Source organism: Megalops cyprinoides, chromosome 11 (assembly GCF_013368585.1).
Source record: "Megalops cyprinoides isolate fMegCyp1 chromosome 11, fMegCyp1.pri, whole genome shotgun sequence".
NCBI classification, from domain to species: Eukaryota; Metazoa; Chordata; class Actinopteri; order Elopiformes; family Megalopidae; genus Megalops; species Megalops cyprinoides.
In genome coordinates, this window is record NC_050593.1 from 1,504,368 (window position 1) to 1,526,089 (window position 21,722).

Genomic DNA, 21,722 nt, shown 5'->3' on the forward strand with positions numbered 1-21,722 from the left:
AGCACACGATTTAATTAAAGCAGACGCTGAGAATATTTGTTGCTACGCGAAGTAGGTGAGTTTAAGTCAAAATGCCGCTAGCGGTACATTGTAGTTTATTATCTTGTTGCCAAAGTGTGCTTGATTATATTGCCAAATGGCCAAATTTAAAGGTCATGTTGCATCCCAAACAGTGTCAGCGTGCTACATTTGCAGCCGGGGTACAACGGGATAGATGACCATGGATTAGAGTGGGAAATTTTATACGAAGGTAGCCATATACTGATTAATTATAATAAGATGTGTTCTGGGTATTTGTATGTAATTGTTTTATTCTGTTTGTTGGCTCGTATGTCCAAATCTGGGGGTCCCATAGGCCTATGAAGGAGGGCATGTGTGCAATATGGGGTTGGTTATTTATGCACTTGTACTGTGTGCTTTTAAAAGTATTTTATATTGCATGTTTGCACTATTTTGTCACATGGGGGAGTGAAAAAGGGAACCATTGTACATATGGGCCTATGCCGGCCTGTGCTTATGGTACTCTTTTGTTTGGTTACAGGATTCAGGTGCCCCCAAGTGTAATTGCCGTTTTTCCCCACTGTCAATTATTGTGTGCCTCTACCGCAGGTGTAAACGTAGTGTTTTTATTTTTTTTTTTTTTTGTGTTTTCTTTGTTTTGTGTTTGGTCTGTTTAAAGGTCTGGGCAATGTGGAATTCCTTGGCATAGCCAACTAGCCTTTAGCACCTCAACCTGGCATGGGCATTCCCTTATTTATTTATCTATTTATTGGCGTGGTTTGCTGTGCTAACAACTATCATACTTAGTTGACAGTACATATATAGAGTGGTGTCTTATTTTGAGTGCTTGCCTATGGTTGTTCCTTTTTATGGGATTTTTTTTGGCCCTGTACCAGGAGGCCCTGCCACTTGATAGCTGCTGCGCTAGTTGACTGTAGACTTATTGCCAGCTTTAAGTAGCTATATTTTTAATCCCCTTTTTGAATCATGACACAATAAAGTATATATTCTTATATCTTTGTAGCATCAGCCTCTTGTCTGGGTCATTGGAGACAGCTACTGCAGGGAGCCTAGCCGTCACAATGGGTCCCTCGCCCCGTTAATGCGAGGGTGGCGTGGTCTAATCTATGTGTAGTTGGCATTATACTACACGTGTAACATCTGAGCCAACCATCGTGTGTGAAGCCTTGCTGTATTGAAGACCATCAATAAACCTGTTTCTACCTCTCCTTCAACCACGGTCCAGACTGAAGTTCTTTGTGTAACAGTTTATTAGTTAGCCTGCGAGTGCATCAATTTCACCAAAAGCCAACACCTTGCTGTACTTCTCCCATCCCAGGGTGCCCCACTCACTAGTGCTTCACCCATCTCTGGGGTCTCTCACATGGCGTCAACCAAACCTGGAGGTCCCTCATACAGCTCACACACTGGGCACGCCTCTGATGGCCTCGCAGCCAGCCATCCCACTTCTCACACCATTTGTAGCAAAGGGCAAGAGCAGACACCCCACCCCAGCCTCAAACCCAGGTCTAGGGGGTACCAACGATGCAACTTTGACTGCGACGCCAAAGAGTCAGGCTTGTTGGTATGGCAGTCAGAACACATACTCAGCTGTAGTGACAGCACTCCATCACAGTATCCAACCTCTCCAACACCCCAACAAGTCCTCCCTCTCCATATATCTCTGTGCTGTCTACCAGTTACATACATCAAATCTGAGACGTCTGTGCTCGACTAAAGCTCTTCCAGTCCATCATCTGGCTCCGCACACTGACATGAGCTTTGCACTTCCAACGGCCTCAAAGTTTCTACCTATTGAAGTTCTGCATCCCAAACTAGCCTCATTTTCTGACTGCCTTCCCACACGCCCTGAGGTGTGGAAAGAGCTACATGCATCCATGTGACCTGCAGAATCATTCACAATCTTGTGCTGCTGCTCAGAAATACCGTACCTTTTTTTCTCCAGGAGACTAGGAAAAATATTCCCTAAGGTTTAAACACAGCATACAGAATACAGTATCCTTATATACAGTATAATTAGCTGTATGCATATCTTGTCACAGTTTTTAGCTTGATGTTCTTACAATACATACTATGTGCTTCTTCCATGGACACCTTCATAAAATCAGTTTGGATGACAACGTTCGATAAATAATTAACAAGCATCTCAAAAGGTTGGATTAGCAACCACAAACAAATCAGAGTGTAAACATAATGTAACAGATCTCTCTTATTGCTAACCACATATGGGAATGAACCCCACAGCATCAAAGCTTCCTGGAAGATGTGTGGAAATGTGATCCTGCACGCAGATACATGTGAACACATCTGACGCTGCTCTCCGCTTGACTGCATACTTAAGGACCAAGCATTTACAAAGCCCCCTCTGTATGGCTGCATTGTCAGTGTGATGCTGCTGCTCTGTAAATACATGTCTGAATGGACAGGGCCAAGTGTGAGCAGTAAGCCTGGGCTGGCAAGTGCCTTTTGAAGTACAATTGGTTATGCTGGTCTCTGTGCTTGTGACAATGGGATCATTGTGTTGTGACTCTTTAAAGGTCCATCAATCTACTTATGAGGCTAATTCTGTCCATTATTCAATTCTCTCCATCTTTTAACAAATACAGGAGGCCATAGTTATCTGCATGGTTATGGTGTGTGGGTGCGTGTCTGCATGTGAGTGTGTGTGATCTATTCTTTAGCATTGAATTACCTGGTTTTAAGGTCAGCATACTGACAAACAAAACAGCATACACACAACATGCATGCGCAGAATGGGCTGGTAGTATTGGGACTCCTAAAAACATCATCCGAGAAATATTCCTCTGTCACTTGGACTCAGGGAGACATAAGAAAAGATAGTGACTGCAAAACCTTAGCACAAAATTACCCTTGATACCCTGAGAAGCAAGTGCGGGTGGAGTTTAGTAGTGTGTGGGGCAGGGCTGAGCAACCAGTGAGGGGTTAGGGCTGGCTGTAGGAGCACAGAACCCATCAATCTATTAATTATCAATATGATGAAAATAAAATTCATTCAAAAATGTGTTTACACATATCACCCAACAATGAATACCCAATACTGTTTGTAATGGATACAGCATGTAATTCATGCAGCACATATCCTAAGATTATTTCCCTGGAACAGTTTTCATCAGAGTCCACTTCATTTCTTTATTCACACCCCACATCAGAATATTGACTACAATAAGCCTGATCTGGGTTTCCTTAGTAGTTTCCTCAAAAAAGTCTAGGTGACTTGTTAAACATGAGCTTCCCCTGTGAAAACCATGATGACTATCCATAATGACACTATCATTTTCCAGCAGCAATGTGGCATAGTAGTTAAGGAGCAGGACTTGTAACTGAAATGTTGCTGGTTCGATTCCCCATGGGCTTACTGCTGCTGTACCCTTGGGCAAGGTACTTAACCCACAATTGCCTCAGTAAATATCCAGCTGTGTACATGAATAACATTGTAAAATCGATGTAAATTGCTCTGGATAAGAGCATCTCCTGAATGTCAATAATGAAATGTAATGTAACCTGCCTGCTGACCTGTCCCTTAGCATTAATCTTGTGAATAAAATTACTGACAAAAATGTTAATTGACATATGACCATATTGAAATATGATGAGACAAAACACTACCAGATATCATCAACATATTAACTATGTTTTTAGAAGAAGAGGAAAAATCAACAAAGACTGTGGTTGATTCAAATAATCCAATTACAGTAACGTCTAAAAATTAGTTAATAATTCAGTATACTTGTTATAAGGCTATTATTTCAAGTATGAGCAACAGGAATTATGTCTCATGTCATTACGGGGTGCTCAAGGCTATCACCTACAGGCTGCATAGTATGCTATTAGTTCACAATGGCATCACACAGGCATGAAAACATTGCATCAGGTCCCAACAACAATACATGATGACTTCTCCTCTCTCTGTAACACAATATAACCCTACAGCAAAGGATCAGTGTGCAAGAGAAGAAGCCCAGGCATGTGCTTCTGTCACTACAACAAACTGGACATCCCCACAGGGGTGAGTCCATCAAGGCATGTGTCAACCGCTGCCTTGCTGAGTGGACGATCCCAAAAAAATAAGTTCTGACAGTTATAAATGTCAATGGAAGCAATATGGTTGCAGCTTTAAAAAGACAAGTGGAAAGGGAACACCAGAGTACCTCATCAAGTGATGCTGAAAGTGAACTGGATTCAGAAATAGAAACAATTTAGGTAGAAGAAGAGGACGCCGGCATTGCTTTCTGTAGCGATGTGTTTCCAATCCTCAGGCCCTTTGCGCTAGACATATTCTCAGTGCTAGCATCTACAAGCTTTTGTAGACAGAGTGTTCAATATTACAGGAGACCTCACCAGAGGGAAGTGGAACCAAGCCAGGACTTGCCTTGAACTAAATGCCTTCATGAAAATGAATAAATAAGACAATTACCCAGTTATCTTCCAGTCAATCCATTTTTATTTGTATAATGACCTTAGGGTTTCCCACACAGCAGAGACAATCTCTGCTCCATAAAGTTGATATGGCTGGGCACTCAGGCTGCCTCCTAGTCTCCTGATGGCTGCTTGAATCTTGTTTTACTTTTTTTTGATCCATCAATCAGGCATTATATGTAGAAGTCTTGTGTTGTGAATGAATAGCTTGTTAAGGTGGGCTCCATTGGCTGTGTATTGTGAAAAACCTTAAGAAGAAAAGGAATTATTTTTTCAACAGTATTTTGTTTATTGGAAATGTCTACTAATGTTTGATTTACTCTTATCTAAGGACAATGCCAGACACACTGTGTGCACTTTATTAGTGATATTGGTGTAATGTTACCGTAGCATCAGTTTTGAGGTGTGTGTGTTTTATCGTTTTTAAACTTAAGGCTGCGCACTAGCATCAACACCCCAAAGTCCTTTTAAGTCTGTGAGATGAGCTCCATGAACTATTTTCTGTTCTTGTCTCTCACCAGTTCTCAGCAGAGTCATAAATAACAGCACACAATATGTCTGCCAATTGACATAATTCTGCTGTATGGCATTCTGCTATTGAGGTTGTTGGATGGCTGGGGACTCAAGCTGGGCAGGATTTCTTTTGACATTTTACAAATGGTCAGTTTTCCCGTTTCCTATTTACCTTAAAAAGAGAAGGAAAATACTGTTTGCAAGTATTTTGTTTATATGCTGATAAATGTTTTAAGTAAGAAATATTGATATGTTTTTGAAAATGGTTGGTTACAGTTTGGTATGTCACAGTTTGACATGCACATTTTCGTTGACTAAAATTGTATGCCATTTTAAATGAATTCACATGACATGACAAAAGATTGACTAAATTTAAAGGACATTTTTGTCAAAAGACAAAAACTATGACTAAAATAAAAGACTGTAAAAATAAACACTGCTGTCACTAATAATAACTAATGCTAGTTTCTTCGATGAGGTAAAGTTTAATTAACTGCCCAGTAACTTACCAGATTAGTGTGATTCACTTTCTTAAACTTTGGTATTATGCTGCCCTATTTCCAGTCATGAAGATTTCTCTATTAATTCAATTTCTTCATTTGCGACCCCTTCTCTAGTCACATTCTCAACACAACAATGCTTTGAGGATATCAGTAATGTATTTGTTATCATAAAGATAAAAAATCTGATATTTATCTTTGATACAAAATAGAAAGCATAACTCAAGGTTACTTTTCATATTTCATGCTTTTTTGGACATCTTTGTTTTCTTTGTTATCACCTATTCATATTTTATAGTGTCCTGATGTAACACCCTCCGAGCTGATGTGTTTTGTACATCTGTTGTACTCCATGTTGTTTAACATCATCAACTAATTATACGTTATATATGTTGCCTCTTGGCAATATCATCCGTAAACATGGCATTAGCTTCCACTGTCATGCAGATGGCACTCAGTTATACATATCAGTCAAACCTGATGTCCCTCTGAATATATCAAACATGGAGGCCTACCTAACAGATGTAAACAATTGGCCCGAAATTTTCTCCTCCTTAACAATTTTCTCCTCCTTGACCAAAATATTGGTTGTTGGCCAAAATTCAATCAGAAGCAAATTCACTCATTTTACACTAGACCTTGATGGCGTCTCCCTTGCCTCAAGTGCAGCTATCAAATACCTTGGTGTCGTTATTGATCCTGAGCTCTTGTTTGAAACTCATATATCTAACACCTTTAGGACAGCCTTCTTTCATTTGAGAAACATCATAAGAAATTATTGCTTGCAGTGGAAGAACTGCCAGCAGGCAACATGGGACTGATTTTAATCAGCTGAATTAAAACTGTGTGCAAAGCGCAACCACCACTATGTGCAAAATAAATAATCTTCTCCAAGAAGGAAAAAAGAAAAAATGTGGGTGCACCTCTGGATTTTGCATAACCAGTTGATAAACTGGCGGCAATCATTTATTGTTAATTGGCTTCTTCACAAGCACTTCACAAGAACTAAAATCCTTTTGCTTCATCTCTTGACCCTGATCATTAAGGAGGAAACAAATTGGAGGATGAGAGGATTTGCAAACAGAACACCTAAAAATGAGGGTTGGATGGATTTTTGTGTCATCATTCTGTGAAAGGAGGTAGAGTTCTCTCTCAGCTCCTGCTGCACCACAGAGACCTGCTCTCATAAAGGTCTTTAGCAAAGAGAATATAAAATGATTTTTTTTTTTTCATTGACATAACAGTCTTGTTAAAGGTCTGTGCTCCATTAATCATCCAGAAATCAATATATGCTTATTATTATTATTATTATTGTCAATAGAGTACACTTACAATAGCATCAGTGCTTTAAAAAGGGCAAAAGAATTCTCACAGCACTGTGATGATAATTAGATATATTATAAAAAAAGAAAGTCACTGAAATTATTATTCATTATATATACATTTCTGTCATTGTTTTGTGATGCTGATATTGTTATTGAGGTTTCCAGCTGTTGTGTGTTGGATTTCCTTGAAGATGAAATACTAAATTATGTCTTTTTGGACTTGTAATCAAGTGAGTCTTTGTGCTCTAGTTGGGCAAAACAAAACGGTAATCTTACTATAATTCACTAATTCTACTCAACTGTGCTGCACATATGGTATGTGCTACAGATCTTGTGATGCTAATGACTGTAGTTATTGGCTTCAGTATGGATGACTTAGTATTATACAGTTAAACAAAAAGTTAATTCACCTCACCCAGTTTTACAGTAATCCAGGACACAAAGTTCTCCAGCTGGAATGCATCAGTGGCCGCTTTATCAGTAATTGTGGCTCATGGCTCATTGTGTGCTGCTCCATGCAGCAGTTAAAGTAGCTGAAATCAGCCATTGATTTTGCTGTCTATTTTCTATACCCAGCAGTCAAAGACAGATTGAGGTTAATACTCACATGCTTGGGTGGTTGGCTTTCAAAACCCCAGTCTGAATTGACAAACTGTGGAAAATCCATTTTCTTTCTCTTGGTGGGCAGCTATTTTTCAGTGCTTTTGGCTGGTTTTCCAGTGACTCTCCAGGGCATCCTGCCTGGCCCAGGAGGTTTGTCCCAGGATAAGAGTGAGAGAAATTCAGCCCTCTCTTGGACATTGAAATCTAACCTCTCCAGCAGGCATTAATAAGTGATGACAGCACAGTCATCCGAAGATCTAAATAATGGAGACCCAGACAAGACTGAACAATTCATGAGCAGGGCACTGTAGTGTGAGAGGGTTTGTGAGGGCATATCAGTGTTTGCTTTCTTCTATTTCAAATAGTCTCTCTTTGAATGTGAATCATTTTGAATGTGGATCAGTTTAAACGTGAATTTTTCTGAACACAGATAAAGATTGAAAGTGTATACTTTTGAACCTGGACCACACTGGATGCAAATCTTAATGAACTAGCATTAGGCTGAAACTCCAACTTATGAAATGAGGATAAAGGAGGATGTGAATCCCAATGAATGTAGACTAGTCAAAGCTGGACATGAATCCTACTGAACCTAGGCCAGCCTGGAACAGGAAGCATTGGAAAGAATGTACACAGGACAAAATACACTGTAACAGTGAAGTCTTACATATTGAAATGTAAGTGAGGCATAAAATTTTTACTGGGATGTTTGCCACTGGCTTTGGCATTCGCTGTCAGTGACAATAACCCTGACAAAAAACACACTATTCCTGAGTTACATGTCATTTAAAGTTATGTATAAAAGGACATCACTGACATACTGCTGTTACATTGTAAAACCCAATTACCAACAGTAGCACACCACTCTCATATCAAAGTAAAATTCATACAGTCTAATTGCATTTGCAAAATTATTATAGAGGCATCTTAATACAGTAGTCTGAAATTAGTGACTTAAATTTTAAAAACATACACAATTATAGCCAGTATTTATTTTCTGCAGTCGAGTGTCATGATTCATTGCTATGGTAGCTGTCAAAGCCGGCAGTCACAGTGTCTTACACACAGACACATTTCTCACCCGTAACACCTTCTGCTTCCCCAAGCACTTCACTACGCCCACAAGGATCAAGCAGAGGAAAATGATCTTTCTATAGCAGGTCTTCAATATGTGGTTAACACAAGTTCAGAAGTTATCAAGGTGGAGGGTTTAGATGGCCATGAGTATAAAGACACTGAAGCAGCAAATACAAACACAGATAGGTTTGAGAGTATGCATGAGATGCGCTGCATGATTGGCTGATTTTAGTGTGTGTTGCCCTTTGTAATGGCATCTTCAGATCAGAGATGTGTTATATGAATAACAGTATTGCAGCTGGCCTTTATGTATTATTCTTAGGGATGCCCCCCACCAGCATACACACATGAGGCCACAGTGTGCAAATGCTGGAGTGATGCAGTTCTTTGCATCCAGAGAAGCTACAAGGGCGGGCTTATGTCCACAGAGATGCCAGCACTTTGTGGTTGTACCATCACGTCCAGGCCTGCTAGAACCTTTTGAAGAAGTAATTTTCAGAGAGGGCTTGGGGCCCACTAATGTCTGTCTCAGGGGATGGCTGTGCACAACTGGACAGGGCACTACTGATGCAAAACACTACTGAAGGTTCTACCCCAATGCCTTCAGTCAGCCAGTGGAAATTCAATAGCAAGTCTGCTGTCTCTGAAATGCTCTATTGTCCCTTGGAAATGTCAGCGTATGTTTGTCTCAGCTGTATTTGACAGTCTTTTTATGCTTTTCCCCCCTTTTACATGCTAACTGCATGTTGGACTCCTCTCACCATGACAACTGCATTTGCACAGCAGCACTAGGGAACGGCTCATGATAACTGATATACATATTCTCTTGCAGCAACTATTTTTCACACTCTGAGTCCCAGACTGCACCACAATGATGCAAACACTGACTGGAAGATCTCCACTTATGCCATCTGAATAGCTCATAGGTGCCTGATGGGTTGCAGGGTGCCTGAGAGAGGTGAGATGATGAAGCCCTGTCAATAAACCTGACAATAAAATGATGATGAAGCCCTGTCAATAAAAACTTTTTGCAAAAAACCCATTGCGAAAAAAGCCAACTTGTTGTGAGCTGCCAGTCATTGTCGGCTAATGGCACAGATGGGATTGAACTGGAATTGTAGGGCTTTGAACGAGCCCCTTGGCTGACTGAGCCACTCAAGAGCCTGCACTCAGGAGCCTTAATACCAGAGAAGTCTTTTATTTCTGCCTTGTTCTTCCTGTGAGCAAACGAACAGGCTCTCTAGACAGAGGCTCACATTACCCTTAAACATGATCCAAGTTCCATCACCACTAATAAGCATCCTTCATTCCAACTACTAATGCCTCCATGATGGACAGACAGATGAATGCAAACCAGTCCAACACATTAAGTGCCAAATATTTACTGTTTCTGAGGTTGCCCCTGATTTTAAATTGTTTTAGAAAAGCACAGTCAGACAAAAAACCTGAACTTGAAATTCAAGTCTCTCAGGGCACTGCTGCTGTACCCTTGGGCAAGGTTATTAATCCACAATTGCCTCTGTAAATATCAGGCTGCATAAATGGATAAAATTGTAAAAACCTGTAACTGATGTAAGTTGCTCTGGATAAGAGCATCTGCTAAATGCCAATATTGTAATGTAATAATATAAAAATGATAATAACTATAAATATGCCAAAACATCTGAAACCTGAAAAGTGCCTCTCCATGCCCCAACCCAATATGTAAAGGTTAATACTGTTTGCTACACCTTCCATGCAGTCCAGTAAAAATGGTACTTGAATGCGTGAGAGTGAGATTGAGAGACTTATTGAGAAAAAGTATTAGACAGAGAGAGACAGAAAGTGTTAGACAGTGGCAGAAAGAAAGAAAGTGTTAGAAAGCAACAAAGGGAGACAAATAGAGACAGAGAATGATATGCTGGGAGATATTAAAGAGCAGCATTTTTTCCCTCTGGTCCAGTATTGAACATTCTCTCCTGCTTCTTAAGAACACAACAGCATTTATTGGATTTCCTAATTAGCATGGCAGTGTTCTAATGAAATGGAAATAAGCAATGACTGCTTGAACACAAAAATATCCACAATGTCAAGGTGAAATCCTTCTCCAATGATTTATATGACATGCGAATGTAACACTATGTAATGCTAATGTAATGCTATGGAGTATTGGATTAGGCTAAACAAAACAATGGATGTTGCAGAAGAATGCTTGAAAAGACAAGGTCGTAGCATTGAAGACCCAGGCCATGAGGTCAGCACGATGTTTATTAAACACTGTCCAGACCAGTCACTTGCAGGTGTGTTCAAGTTTAAGTCTGCAGAGAAATGGCTGGCCTGTGAAATCCAGGAGCAGTTTGACGAGCACATGCAAGAGAAGAGGACCCAAGCTGCAGTTAAGTCACATAAGCCAAGCACAGTGACGTGCAAAGCCTATTCACAGTGCCATGTGCCTATTGTTGATAGCGTGCTGACAATGACTACATTAGGAGCTTAGTGAGCTTGTTAGACAGGCTAGTGTCACAGCAGGCTCAAGTGCCAGTTAACCTTAGTACCCAAGCTGTAGCATCTCCGTCTTTCCGCAAGGCGTGCACGGTGTGCGGCGCATTTGATCATTCCACAGTATCACACTGCCGACGGAAGAACAGATGTTTGAATTGCTTATCTCCTGATAATTGGAAGAAGCATTGCCCTCAGCGCTTTAGCCAGCACCACTCTCAGCCTGGGAGCAGCACGGAAGGACAGAACCAACAGTTAAACTAGCAAGCCCACACCTGAAGAGGGCCGGTGTGGGTAATGTGTTTGAATCCCTCTCTGAAGATTGTGACTTAGTTCATTTGTTTGCGAAGAGCTGCACCAATGCAACTAGGGGGTCAAGGGTAGTTATTCAAGCCAGTCACAACATCAAAGCTTACAGTGAGCTTTTCTATGCCCCTGTCATCATCAACCAGCAGGTACAGCTTAAAGGCATGTTAGACTCTGGCTCCATGGTGTGCACCATCAATGAACATGCAGTAGAGAAACTCAGGTATGCTGGTGTCTTACCTGAAAAGCAGCACCCTGAAGAAGACATTGTCAATTGGTTGCAGGGGTCGGTGGACTCAAAAGCCAGAGGGCTTTTATGAATTGGAGATTCAGCTCTATGGCGTATGCTGTGTAGTACCCACCTTAGTTGTCCCTGGTCAGCCAGACAATCTCATATTAGGTTCAAATGGCATCAAACATCTAATGCACGATTTGAAGAGTAGCAGCAGCTACTGGGACATGGCATCCAGATATGAACATCAGTCTAACCCCACAGTTGATTGTTTCCTGTCGATGTTCACCAGCGTTGAGCGATGGAAGGGGAGTGAGGTTCCTGATAAGATTGGCACTGTTAAGCTCACCCAAGCAGTCACACTCCTACCCAGGCATGAACATCTAGTCTGGGGCAGACTCCCTCCCAATGGGCCTATGTCACCTGGCAGCACCGTTATGGTGGGGCCAACCGCTTCCAAAGTTCAGCCACGGGGTGTTCTTGTAAGCTGTCTTGTCACGCCTCTCTGGGGTGATAGGCGGGTGCCCGTGACAGTTGTAAACCCCTCAGAAACGCCTGTCACGCTGAAAAGGAATTGTAAGATGCCTGACGTGTTTCCATGTCTGGCAATATAAGATTTTAATGTCTTTCAGGGCCTACATGTTGCTTCAGGGACGCGACAACCCAGTGCCTCTTCCAGCACCTGCCCTGGTGCCCAGCCAGCTGGAAGCCTGTCAGAGCTCGGCTTAGCTGACATCAAGATTGATTCTTCTCTTATTAGCGAAGCTTGTAAGATTGAGCTTACCCAGCTGCTTACTGAATTTCAAGACATCTTTTCTAAACACCCATTGGACTGTGGTGAAGCCAAGGGGTACACCCACCGCATTTGTCTTACTGATGACCGGCCATTCTGTTTACTGTATAGGAGGGTTCCTCCCACGCATTATCAAAAGCTGAGGCAAGTGCTCACCGACATGGAGGAAAGAGGTATTATTCAGAAGTCCACAAGCGAGTACGCATCACCTTTGGTAATGGTGTGGAAGAAGGATGGTGGATTACGGACCTGTGTCGATTTCAGATGGCTAAATGCGTGAACTTTAAAAGACGCCCATCCTTTGTCACACCAGTCCGACTGCTTGGCTGCTCTTGGTGGCAACTGCCTCTTCGGTACAATGGATCTCACTTCAGGCTTTTATAATATCCTGATGCATGAAGATGACAAGAAGTACACAGCTTTCACAACGCTCCTTGGACACGAATACAATCGGATGCCACAGGGGTTGTATAATAGCCCAGAGTCCTTTATGAGGATGATAATGGGAATCTTTGGGGACATGAACTTCACCATGCTCCTATGTTATCTTCTTGTTTTTGCACCATCAGAGAGTGAGACCCTGTCCAGACTGCATACTGTATTTCAGAGGTTAAGGGAAAACAATTTGAAATTAGCCCCCAAGAAGTGCCATCTGCTACAAAAGGAAGTTAGGTTCCATGTCATTAATGGTGGGGGTGTGTCTGTAGATCCAGCAAAGGTGGAAGTGATCACTAACATGAAGGTGCAGCACCTTACGGAAGATGATAAGTGTACACCCTCCATCCAGAAAATTAAGTGCTTCCTAGGCATGGTATTTTATTATCAACATTTCATCCCCAACTGTTCGTCCATAGCAAAGCCCATGTTTGCACTCACCGATGGGCAAAAGAGAAGAGGCAGATTAGCTAAGGACAGAAAGACTGAGGATGTTTATCGAACTTACCCCTGCAGATTGGACAGAGGAATGTGGCAAAGCTTTTGACCAGCTGAAGGCGATGTTGCTCGAATGTGTCATCCTTGCCCATCCAGACTTCGAGCAGCCGTTTATCCTGTCAATTGACGCCTCATTGGATGGACTTGGTGCTGTCCTTTCCCAAGTGCCCCAGGGAGAATGCAAGGCCAGACCAATTGCTTTTGCAACAGTGCATCACAGCAGAAATATCCAGTTCATAGACTGGAGTTCATGGCTCTGAAATGGAGTATATGTGAAAAGTTTAGTCATCGGCTGAGGAGCCATAGCTTTACTGTCTGGACGGATAATAATCCACTCACTTACCCTCTGATAAAACCGAGGCTGGACGCATGTGAGCTCTGTTGGGTGTCTAAACTTGCATCTTACTCCTTTAACCTGAAACACCTACCAGGTAAAAGAAATGAGGTGGCAGATGCACTGAGCCGAGATGTTTTTGCCAAGCCCATTAGCCAAAGGTTGCTGAAGGAGCCATATGCGACTCTCATTCAGGAAGCTAATGGGGTGGAAGAGGATTCTGTGCAGGATGTTTTTAGGGTCAGCTGCCAGTCTCAAACCTTCAGATCAGTTAACCATCCCCTGTCTAAAACTGTATGTGATGCATCCAAATTCAGAGCTCTTTGTCAGGCCCACTGTGACTGGATTGACGCAGCAGAGTCTTGAGCAATGTGCTTAACACAACACATCCAACAGCTTTCAAGCAGTCAGGATACATTGCCTATGTTCTCTGCTCAGGAGCGCCAAATAAGACAGGAGCAAGACCCCAGCATCTCTAAGGTGTTGCCCTCTGTTACTGCTAGGAGGCACCCAGGTCGGCGAGAAAAGCATGGTGCTCATACAAAAGCCCTCAGGTTGTTCAAGCAGTGGGACAAGCTGGAAGTCCGTGACGGTGATTTATACAGGGTATCAAGAGATCCTGTGTCCAAGCAGAAGAGGTTCCAATATGTGTTACTGAGAGTCTTAAGGATAGGGCATTAACAGGCCTCCATGATCTTGCAGGTCACCAGGGACAGGACCGTACTCTGTCACTCGCAAGACAGCGGTTTTATTGGCTGAATATGGAGAGCGACATTAGGGAATGTCAAATGCTGTCAGAGATGTGTCTTGATGTCTGTGGTGGATGTCCTTGTAGTCACCGACCACTTCACTAAGCTTGCTCACACTTTTCCCTGTGCTAACCAGTCAGCAAAACAGGTTGGCAAGAAGCTCTGGGACCACGTGTTTTGTGTTTATGGTTTCCCAGAAAGGATACATTCTGACCAGGGCACAAATTTTGAGAGCAATTTGATAGCAGAGCTCCTCCACTTGGCCGGGGTTGCAAAGTCCCACACAACAGCCTACCACCCAATGGGAAATGGCACCACTGAGCAATTTAATTGTACCTTGGGTAACATGCTCTGTGCCATCCCTCATCAATGGCCACAGCAAATTCAGACCCGCACATTTGCTTACAATGCCACTGTCCATGAGACTACAGGCTATGCACCCTTCTTTCTTATGTTTGGGCGTGTCCCTAGACTGCCAGTAGACATCATGTTCAAACAGGTCTTCAATGACCCTGGAGTTGCTGACTATGATTCCTATGCAAAGTCCCTGCTCTCTTGACTGAGAAGTGCTATGGAGATTGCTCAGAAGCATTCTTCTGCTGAGCAGCAGCACCAGGCTCAGCAATATAACAAGCGTGTTAAAGGCACTTACCTGTGTGTGGGAGATTGTGTTCTTGTGGCAAATAAGGGAGAGAGAGGGAAAAGGAAATTGGCTGACAAGTGGAAGGATAGAGTATACACAGTCATTGGAGCAAATCCTAGCCTTCATGTCTATAAGATACAGGATGCAGCGGGACGCACAAGAGTCATGCACAGAAATCTGTTACTGGAGGTCAACCTTTTGCCTCTCTGGGATGTGTCTGGACGAGGATGCCCATGAACATGATCAGTCACTTGTCAGTAATAAGGCCCAATCCCATTTCTATTTTATACCCCTTCGCCTACCCCTACCCCTACCCCTTGTCCCTCCAAACGGAGTGGTAAGGGGTAGGGGTGAAAATATTCCCTTAAGAAATGAGATACTCTATACCGGTAGACGTCATCATACATTGTCACTCTAGCTGCTACGCAAACAGATGCGACGAGTATTTCCGTCAGCCTTGATCATTTCAATTGCCTGGTTTATAGGCATATTTTTTGCATTTGTCTGCAGCAAGGTGCAGAAATCAAAGGATGCATCTTCGATAACCAGGACTTCTGGTGGACCAATATACAGTATGTATAATTGACTGCAAAGATGTTTTTTTGTATTTAACGTTGACCGAGCTAACTCGACACCAAAGCTAAGCTGAGGTGAGTTTCCCAAAAGCATAGTTGCTAACTACGTTACCTACCAACTACACAGGTCCAATCACAGTAGTTGCTAACATAGTTGCTAACATAGTTAGCAACTATGCTTTTATGAAACCCACCCCTGGACATGTATAACTTCTGTGGACTTGTATTCTGTTAGAACTGTATGAACCCATTTGAGGTACAGAACTATTTTTGTACTTATTTGTGTATTGAGTGTGTGATCTGTTTTCAGGATTTATATTACTGAGTGAACACGTTGCTTGTGTGATATTTATGTGTTTGCACCATAGCCTGTGTGCTTTGGGGGAAGGTGAGACATCCACAGGTTTAGGTTGTTTTTTTTTTGCACTTTATTGAAGTAAAAACTTAGAACAATCTTCAAATATCTAGCACTCAGGGTAAACAACAATACTTACATGTCTGTAAAATGTTACAAATAACCATGAAAAATAAAATATACAAAATAAAAAGGTATATTTAACAACAGTTGTGCAATGCAACCTGTAAACAAGGAGAAGAACTTGTAAACAAAGAAGTTGAAATGACCAAAAACACCTACAACTTCTCAATCAATTTTTCAAAGAGCCCCAAGAACCTCTCTGTCATATATCAACCAATATGAACAGTAATGAAGTTAATATAGGTTATGTAACAAAAGCAAGCACAAGAACAGGGACATTTTAACAATGGACTCACTCCCAAAGTTGTTTCGCCGAATATTTCGACTTAAGGAAATGCTCTTCGTTTTCTGCTTGGAACCGTATGAGCCTTCAGGTTTCCTCTGGCGTCCCTGGTTACAAGACATGAGACAGGGGAATCATGTTGCACTAAGCACGAAAATGAAAAGCACAGTTCGTTTACAACATCAACTAACATATCAATAGATGTCACCGAAAGAAAACAGAGATAGTGGGATTTTTCATTCATATCAGACGAGCGGGAAAAAGTTCAGCAAATGCGTGAGACTGTGTACTGAGGTAACGTTAACGTTAGGCTGCTAACAGTGATTTTTCAAAAACTTTTCTATGAAGAAAAGACCAGTGAATTTATGAGCACAAGATGAAAGTAACATAAAACAATGACATCATTTTAAAATCTTTATTAATGCCGAAAATACTTACATTTATGGATGTGTTTGGTAGCTTGCGTAGTCATGTTGCCGGTGAACACGGTGTATTTGGGGAAATTTCTTTTACCCCTTCGTTTGAAGTGTGGTCCTGGAAAATCTTTGCTGGAAGGGGTGTGTAGCCCTTCCCCTTACCCCTTCCCCTCGATCCAAAGGTGAATCGGGATACCCCACCCCTCACGTGAATGTGCAAAATGGAGGGGTAGGGGAAAGGGGAAGGGGAAAGGGGTAGAAATGGGATTGGGCCTAAGTCTGATCAGGAAGACTGTGACATTGGCAAGGAGACAGCTTCAATACCTGGGGCAAAAACTGAGGATGACAACACACGGGATCTGTTATTGGAACCTTCTGTTTTACCATTCGGAGACTCAACTGTATCCAAGTTGATTGATTCAGAAGCACTGCTTGAATCTAGTTCATCTTTCAGTCCTGCCAAAGTTATTGCTAAATATTCATCCACATCAGCTGTTCCACCTGCAGATACACTACACGCATTACACACTGACACCACACATTACCCTGATCCACCACACACATCTACTGAGGCTGATGGCCATGTTAGGACACGTACAGGGAGAATGTTTATACGATGGGTACTTAAGGCCAAGTGTGTGGTGTAACAGGCGTCACATTTATCTAGGGGAATTTTGAGACCTGATCAACCTCTTTCTTCCCTTAACCTTGTATGTGAGGTAACTTTTTAAGTTAATTATGTGGACTAGGTCTACTTTTCTCTTGTGCCAGATTTTGTCAATGTTGGACATTTTTTCCAGACCTTCCCAGGGAGTAATCCTAGCATCAGGATGTTAGTGAATTTCAGGAGGGGTGTATGTAACCAGGTTTAAAAATGCACCGTTATTTTTTTATTGTATGAAACTTCACTTTATGTTTAACACAATTAATATTAACAATGAGGGGTTAAATCCTGTACTGTTTCTTTAAGAGGCCGCGGTTTGTTGTCGTAATCACTGCGTCACTCAGTCTGCAGTTGCTGAAATGAGGAGAGGCTGGCGGTGCTCAGACTGTGTGGAAGCTGCGTGCCACGGTTTTTCATTTTATGTCAATTTGTACAGGTATGTTGTGCTCAGTGTTTGTCCAGTGTTATGTAGTGTTTATTCTGGTTGCATCTTCAGCCGTAATAAATTTTATGTATTTAATTTCGTTTAGACCTAGCGTGTGCTAGGCCACGTGCAGGTTAGGCATCACTCACAGTCTGCAGTTGCTGAAATGCGGAGAGGCTACCGATGCTCAGACTGTGTGGAAGCTGCGTGCCAGACTTTTTCATTTTATGTCAATTTGTACAGGCAGCATCGCTTCACTACCCCTGAATAAAGAAAGAAAGAGCAATCGGAACCATCAGTGTGGTCATCATTCCTCAGAGTGAAGCAGACACGAACACAACGCATCGTACAAAGGCTAACGGAGGCGCAGCTAGCAGCTAGCACAATGTACCTGTTACACGAACAAACGTAATATTCTATAGTCGCAACAATAGCACACCCACGTCTGCAGCCACTTCGACATGCAATGAATGCAACATTGCAAAAATATCATTGCAGAAAGAACATGATGATTCGGGCATGCAGACTCTGACCCTCTGCTAATGAGCCTATGAGTGGTTTTAGGGAGGGTCTTGGGATGGAGAGTTACATAAGCGTCTCGGCTCTGTCCCCCATCGGATTGCAGTCATCTCTTGCCTTAGTGCACATGACAAGCATTAAATGCACTCTGCTGTGATAGTGCCATGCAGCCTCTGGGCATTCAGACAAACACTCCTGCATCTCAATATACTAAGGCACTTTCGAGAAAGAGCTTAAGAGGAGGACAAGAAATGCACTAGTTTCAGATCCCTCACTTTCTTTTCTTTCTTCCCTTCCAATGACCACCTGGGTCCCCCGAAAAAGCCTTGTTTCATCTTCACAATGGAAGTCCCTGGCTGACCTGTCCCTTTGGGAGCACAATGTTAAAAACATCACAGATTTTAGTTTTTTTATTTAGCAGAGAAGGTACAACCTTGTTTGTAGAGCCAGTCTTTAAAACCTTTTTATTGAACATCGTTAATTTGCTTCATGCCCTCTCTTTCAGGACAACTTCACGGTCGGTTTTTATACATCCTGAAACACAATTAATCATCAAGGCTTTCACTGGAGTCACTGAGGACCCCTTTAATTACTACAGTCATATAAACATCCTCTGAGCATCAGACAGAAGGGCTCTAGAGACTCACACATCAGTGTGGCTGCTAACCAGATCTATTATAAATCAAATCGGACACGCTGTTTTCAGCTGGAGCTGCAGCCACTTTCATAATGCTAAACTGCAGGCCTGCTATGCCATTAGCCACCTCCAGTCCAGGCAGAAGGGAATTATGACTTAAATATGTTATTCTCCATTTAACCATACATATGTTATTCTCCACTTTAAACCTCTTCTTCAGAGTGTTGCTTTTTATATTCAGCTTTCAAAGACAAAGTGCTTTTAACTGTTTGGGTGCTCCCAAATATTGAGGGTGTTCAGAGTTACATAATCTAAGACTTCAGTATATGTCACAGACAGGGAGCAGACAGAGTAATAAAACATGGAAGTATATGTACACTACAGTTTTGTCTACGAATCTTGTTTCACACCGAGAGTGGCCCAGGTACAGTATTTTGAGCAGAAGATCTCAGCTTGATTATAATGTGTACCAAAACAAACAGTATCCAATTGCTTGAAATTCTGGATAAAATAATAAAATGTGAGCTCTTACAGAAGTAGGTTTGCTTGCCACAATGGAAATAAGTTGCTGATATGCAGTAAGTTGCTGATAAGTTCTTGCATTTTTAGAAATACTCAAGCTTACCAAGTGCATTTGGAAATGTTTCTTTTGTTTGTGTTCCATGTCCACTTTTGCATTTGCACTTGCACAGCTTGTTCTCTTTGAGTTTGTGATGCCACGATCGCTTTCACCAGCTTAGTTGACAACCCCACAAGCGAATAATTACAAACATAGAAACAGGGACGGCAGACAGGCGAGTGTTTGTGAAGAAGGACTTCAAATAACACTGCTGAATGAGTGTATCATTCTTTTAATGCACAGTACTTTTCATATTTGTAGAAGAATTTAAATGTAATCATGTTGGCACAGATGACAACATGTTGCAGAGTCTACAGTGTAGTGCAGTCTACTGGAAAAACAAAACCACAGCTACATAGTTGCTGTAGCTGCCCCACTGTTGTTTACAAATACAACAGGGAATCACAAGTTACAAAGGAGATCACTAAAAAGTGTACAATCAAAGCTAGCCTCTTCATGTACAGTTGTAAAGATATGTTTCAAATTGCATGCACAAATGCAGCCTCCAACAGATTTGATATCAGCTGCATAGAAGCAGAGCCTAGTGCTGATTTTGAGAATCTTCTGGACATGACTTCATGGGCATATTTCACTAGCAGTTTGTTTATTCATTGTGTTTAATTGTTTATCCACATACTAATTAGATTCATGTAGTAGTTTTTAGAGGTAAAAGTATGCATTTGAATCCCAGTATATCTTGCTGCCACACAGTGGTAGAAACGGTAATAATTATTCTGGTGTTCAATTCCTGCTTTATTCCATCGTCTTGTGATACAGTATAAGCTTGCCTTAGGGTGCTGAGCCATAGTGTAAGAAATCATTCTCTCCAGGGTACAGAGCCAGATGAGACCTTTAAAACTCAACAGACAGCTGTAAGCTACTGAGCAGCACACTGGAGGTGAGTTTCCTTGTGGAAAGACACAAGCATTGAAACATTTCGTTTCTTATCTAGGGAGCTTCTTGCAACTTTTTTCTGCCATGTTCAAACTAAGAAATTGTATTCTTCACAGGGCAGGTTTTTGTTTTTCATAGCATAGTTTTTCAGAACTTTTACACTTGCATGCACAAACACCCAGGGCTATGCAAATTACACATTCTGAATACCATTAAATTACCCCCACCCCCCACATACCCACATTGAAAATTACACAGGCCACACTTTCACAGAGATGTGAAAGTGAAAGGCTGTATGTAAAACTGCAAAATTGAGGCTTTGATTTTGGTTGATATATTTGTCTATATTTCTCTGTAATCCTCTCTGTGAATCAATCTATGATAAGACATTTGCTACAAGTGATATGTTTAAACATGTTCAAAAATATTAATGTTAAAAACATAAAAATATATATATTTATATTTTATTTTCTTATCTTTTATTATCTTGGTCACACATCTGTCACTTGTATTTTGAGTGATGGCATCTCCATGATCGCAGCGAGTTTTGAATTTTCCAAAGTGACACTAGGGAGATTATTTAAGGATGAAGTTTCAGTTTTAATCCTATTTGTGTCCCTGTGTGTAGCCCTATGGTTGTCCCTGTATATAGCTGTATGTATGGCCCAGTATATGGCCGTATGTGTAGTCCTATGTGCATCCATGTGTAGCCTTGTAGATGGCCAGTATATAGCTCTATGTGTGGCCCTGTGTATACCTCTGTGCACACCATGTGATCTCCTCATCTTAATATGGCATGGGCATATGACACCAGATTCAGTATAAATATTACTGTTGCTCACTTGCTTGAGGTGTGTTGTTCATTCTGATTTTATCATAATAGGTCAAAGTAGGTGCTCATTTAGTACCTAAATGTATATACATTAAATAACACTGTGAAAATACAAATAAAACAAATGCTTCATCCCCAGAACTGGGCTTGGTGTGAGTCACTTCTTAAAAACTAATTACAAAACTTCTACTAACATATGAGGCTGGGTGGGGTAACTGCTCTCGCCCTTCACTACATACGTATAAATATATATAAGAGGTAGTGGTTGAGTGGATTTAATCTGACTATATTTAGTCCCACCCAAACAACTTGTTTAATTCATATAGATCAGTCTCACAACATCTGTTTATCTGTGGCATCTGTGTTTATTTGCAGTTTTGTGTTCATTCACAATTTCTGTAGATAGATTTGTAATGTCTGTGTTTATTTACAGAGTT

At 41.6% G+C, this 21,722-nt stretch overlaps 1 protein-coding gene across 1 annotated transcript in view; it reads right to left on the reverse strand.

The window, feature by feature from the left end:
* LOC118786060 (FERM and PDZ domain-containing protein 4-like) overlaps positions 1–21,722 on the reverse strand; it is an 81,972-nt gene that overhangs the window by 34,204 nt on the left and 26,046 nt on the right. The gene's annotated exons all lie outside the window — the stretch shown is intronic.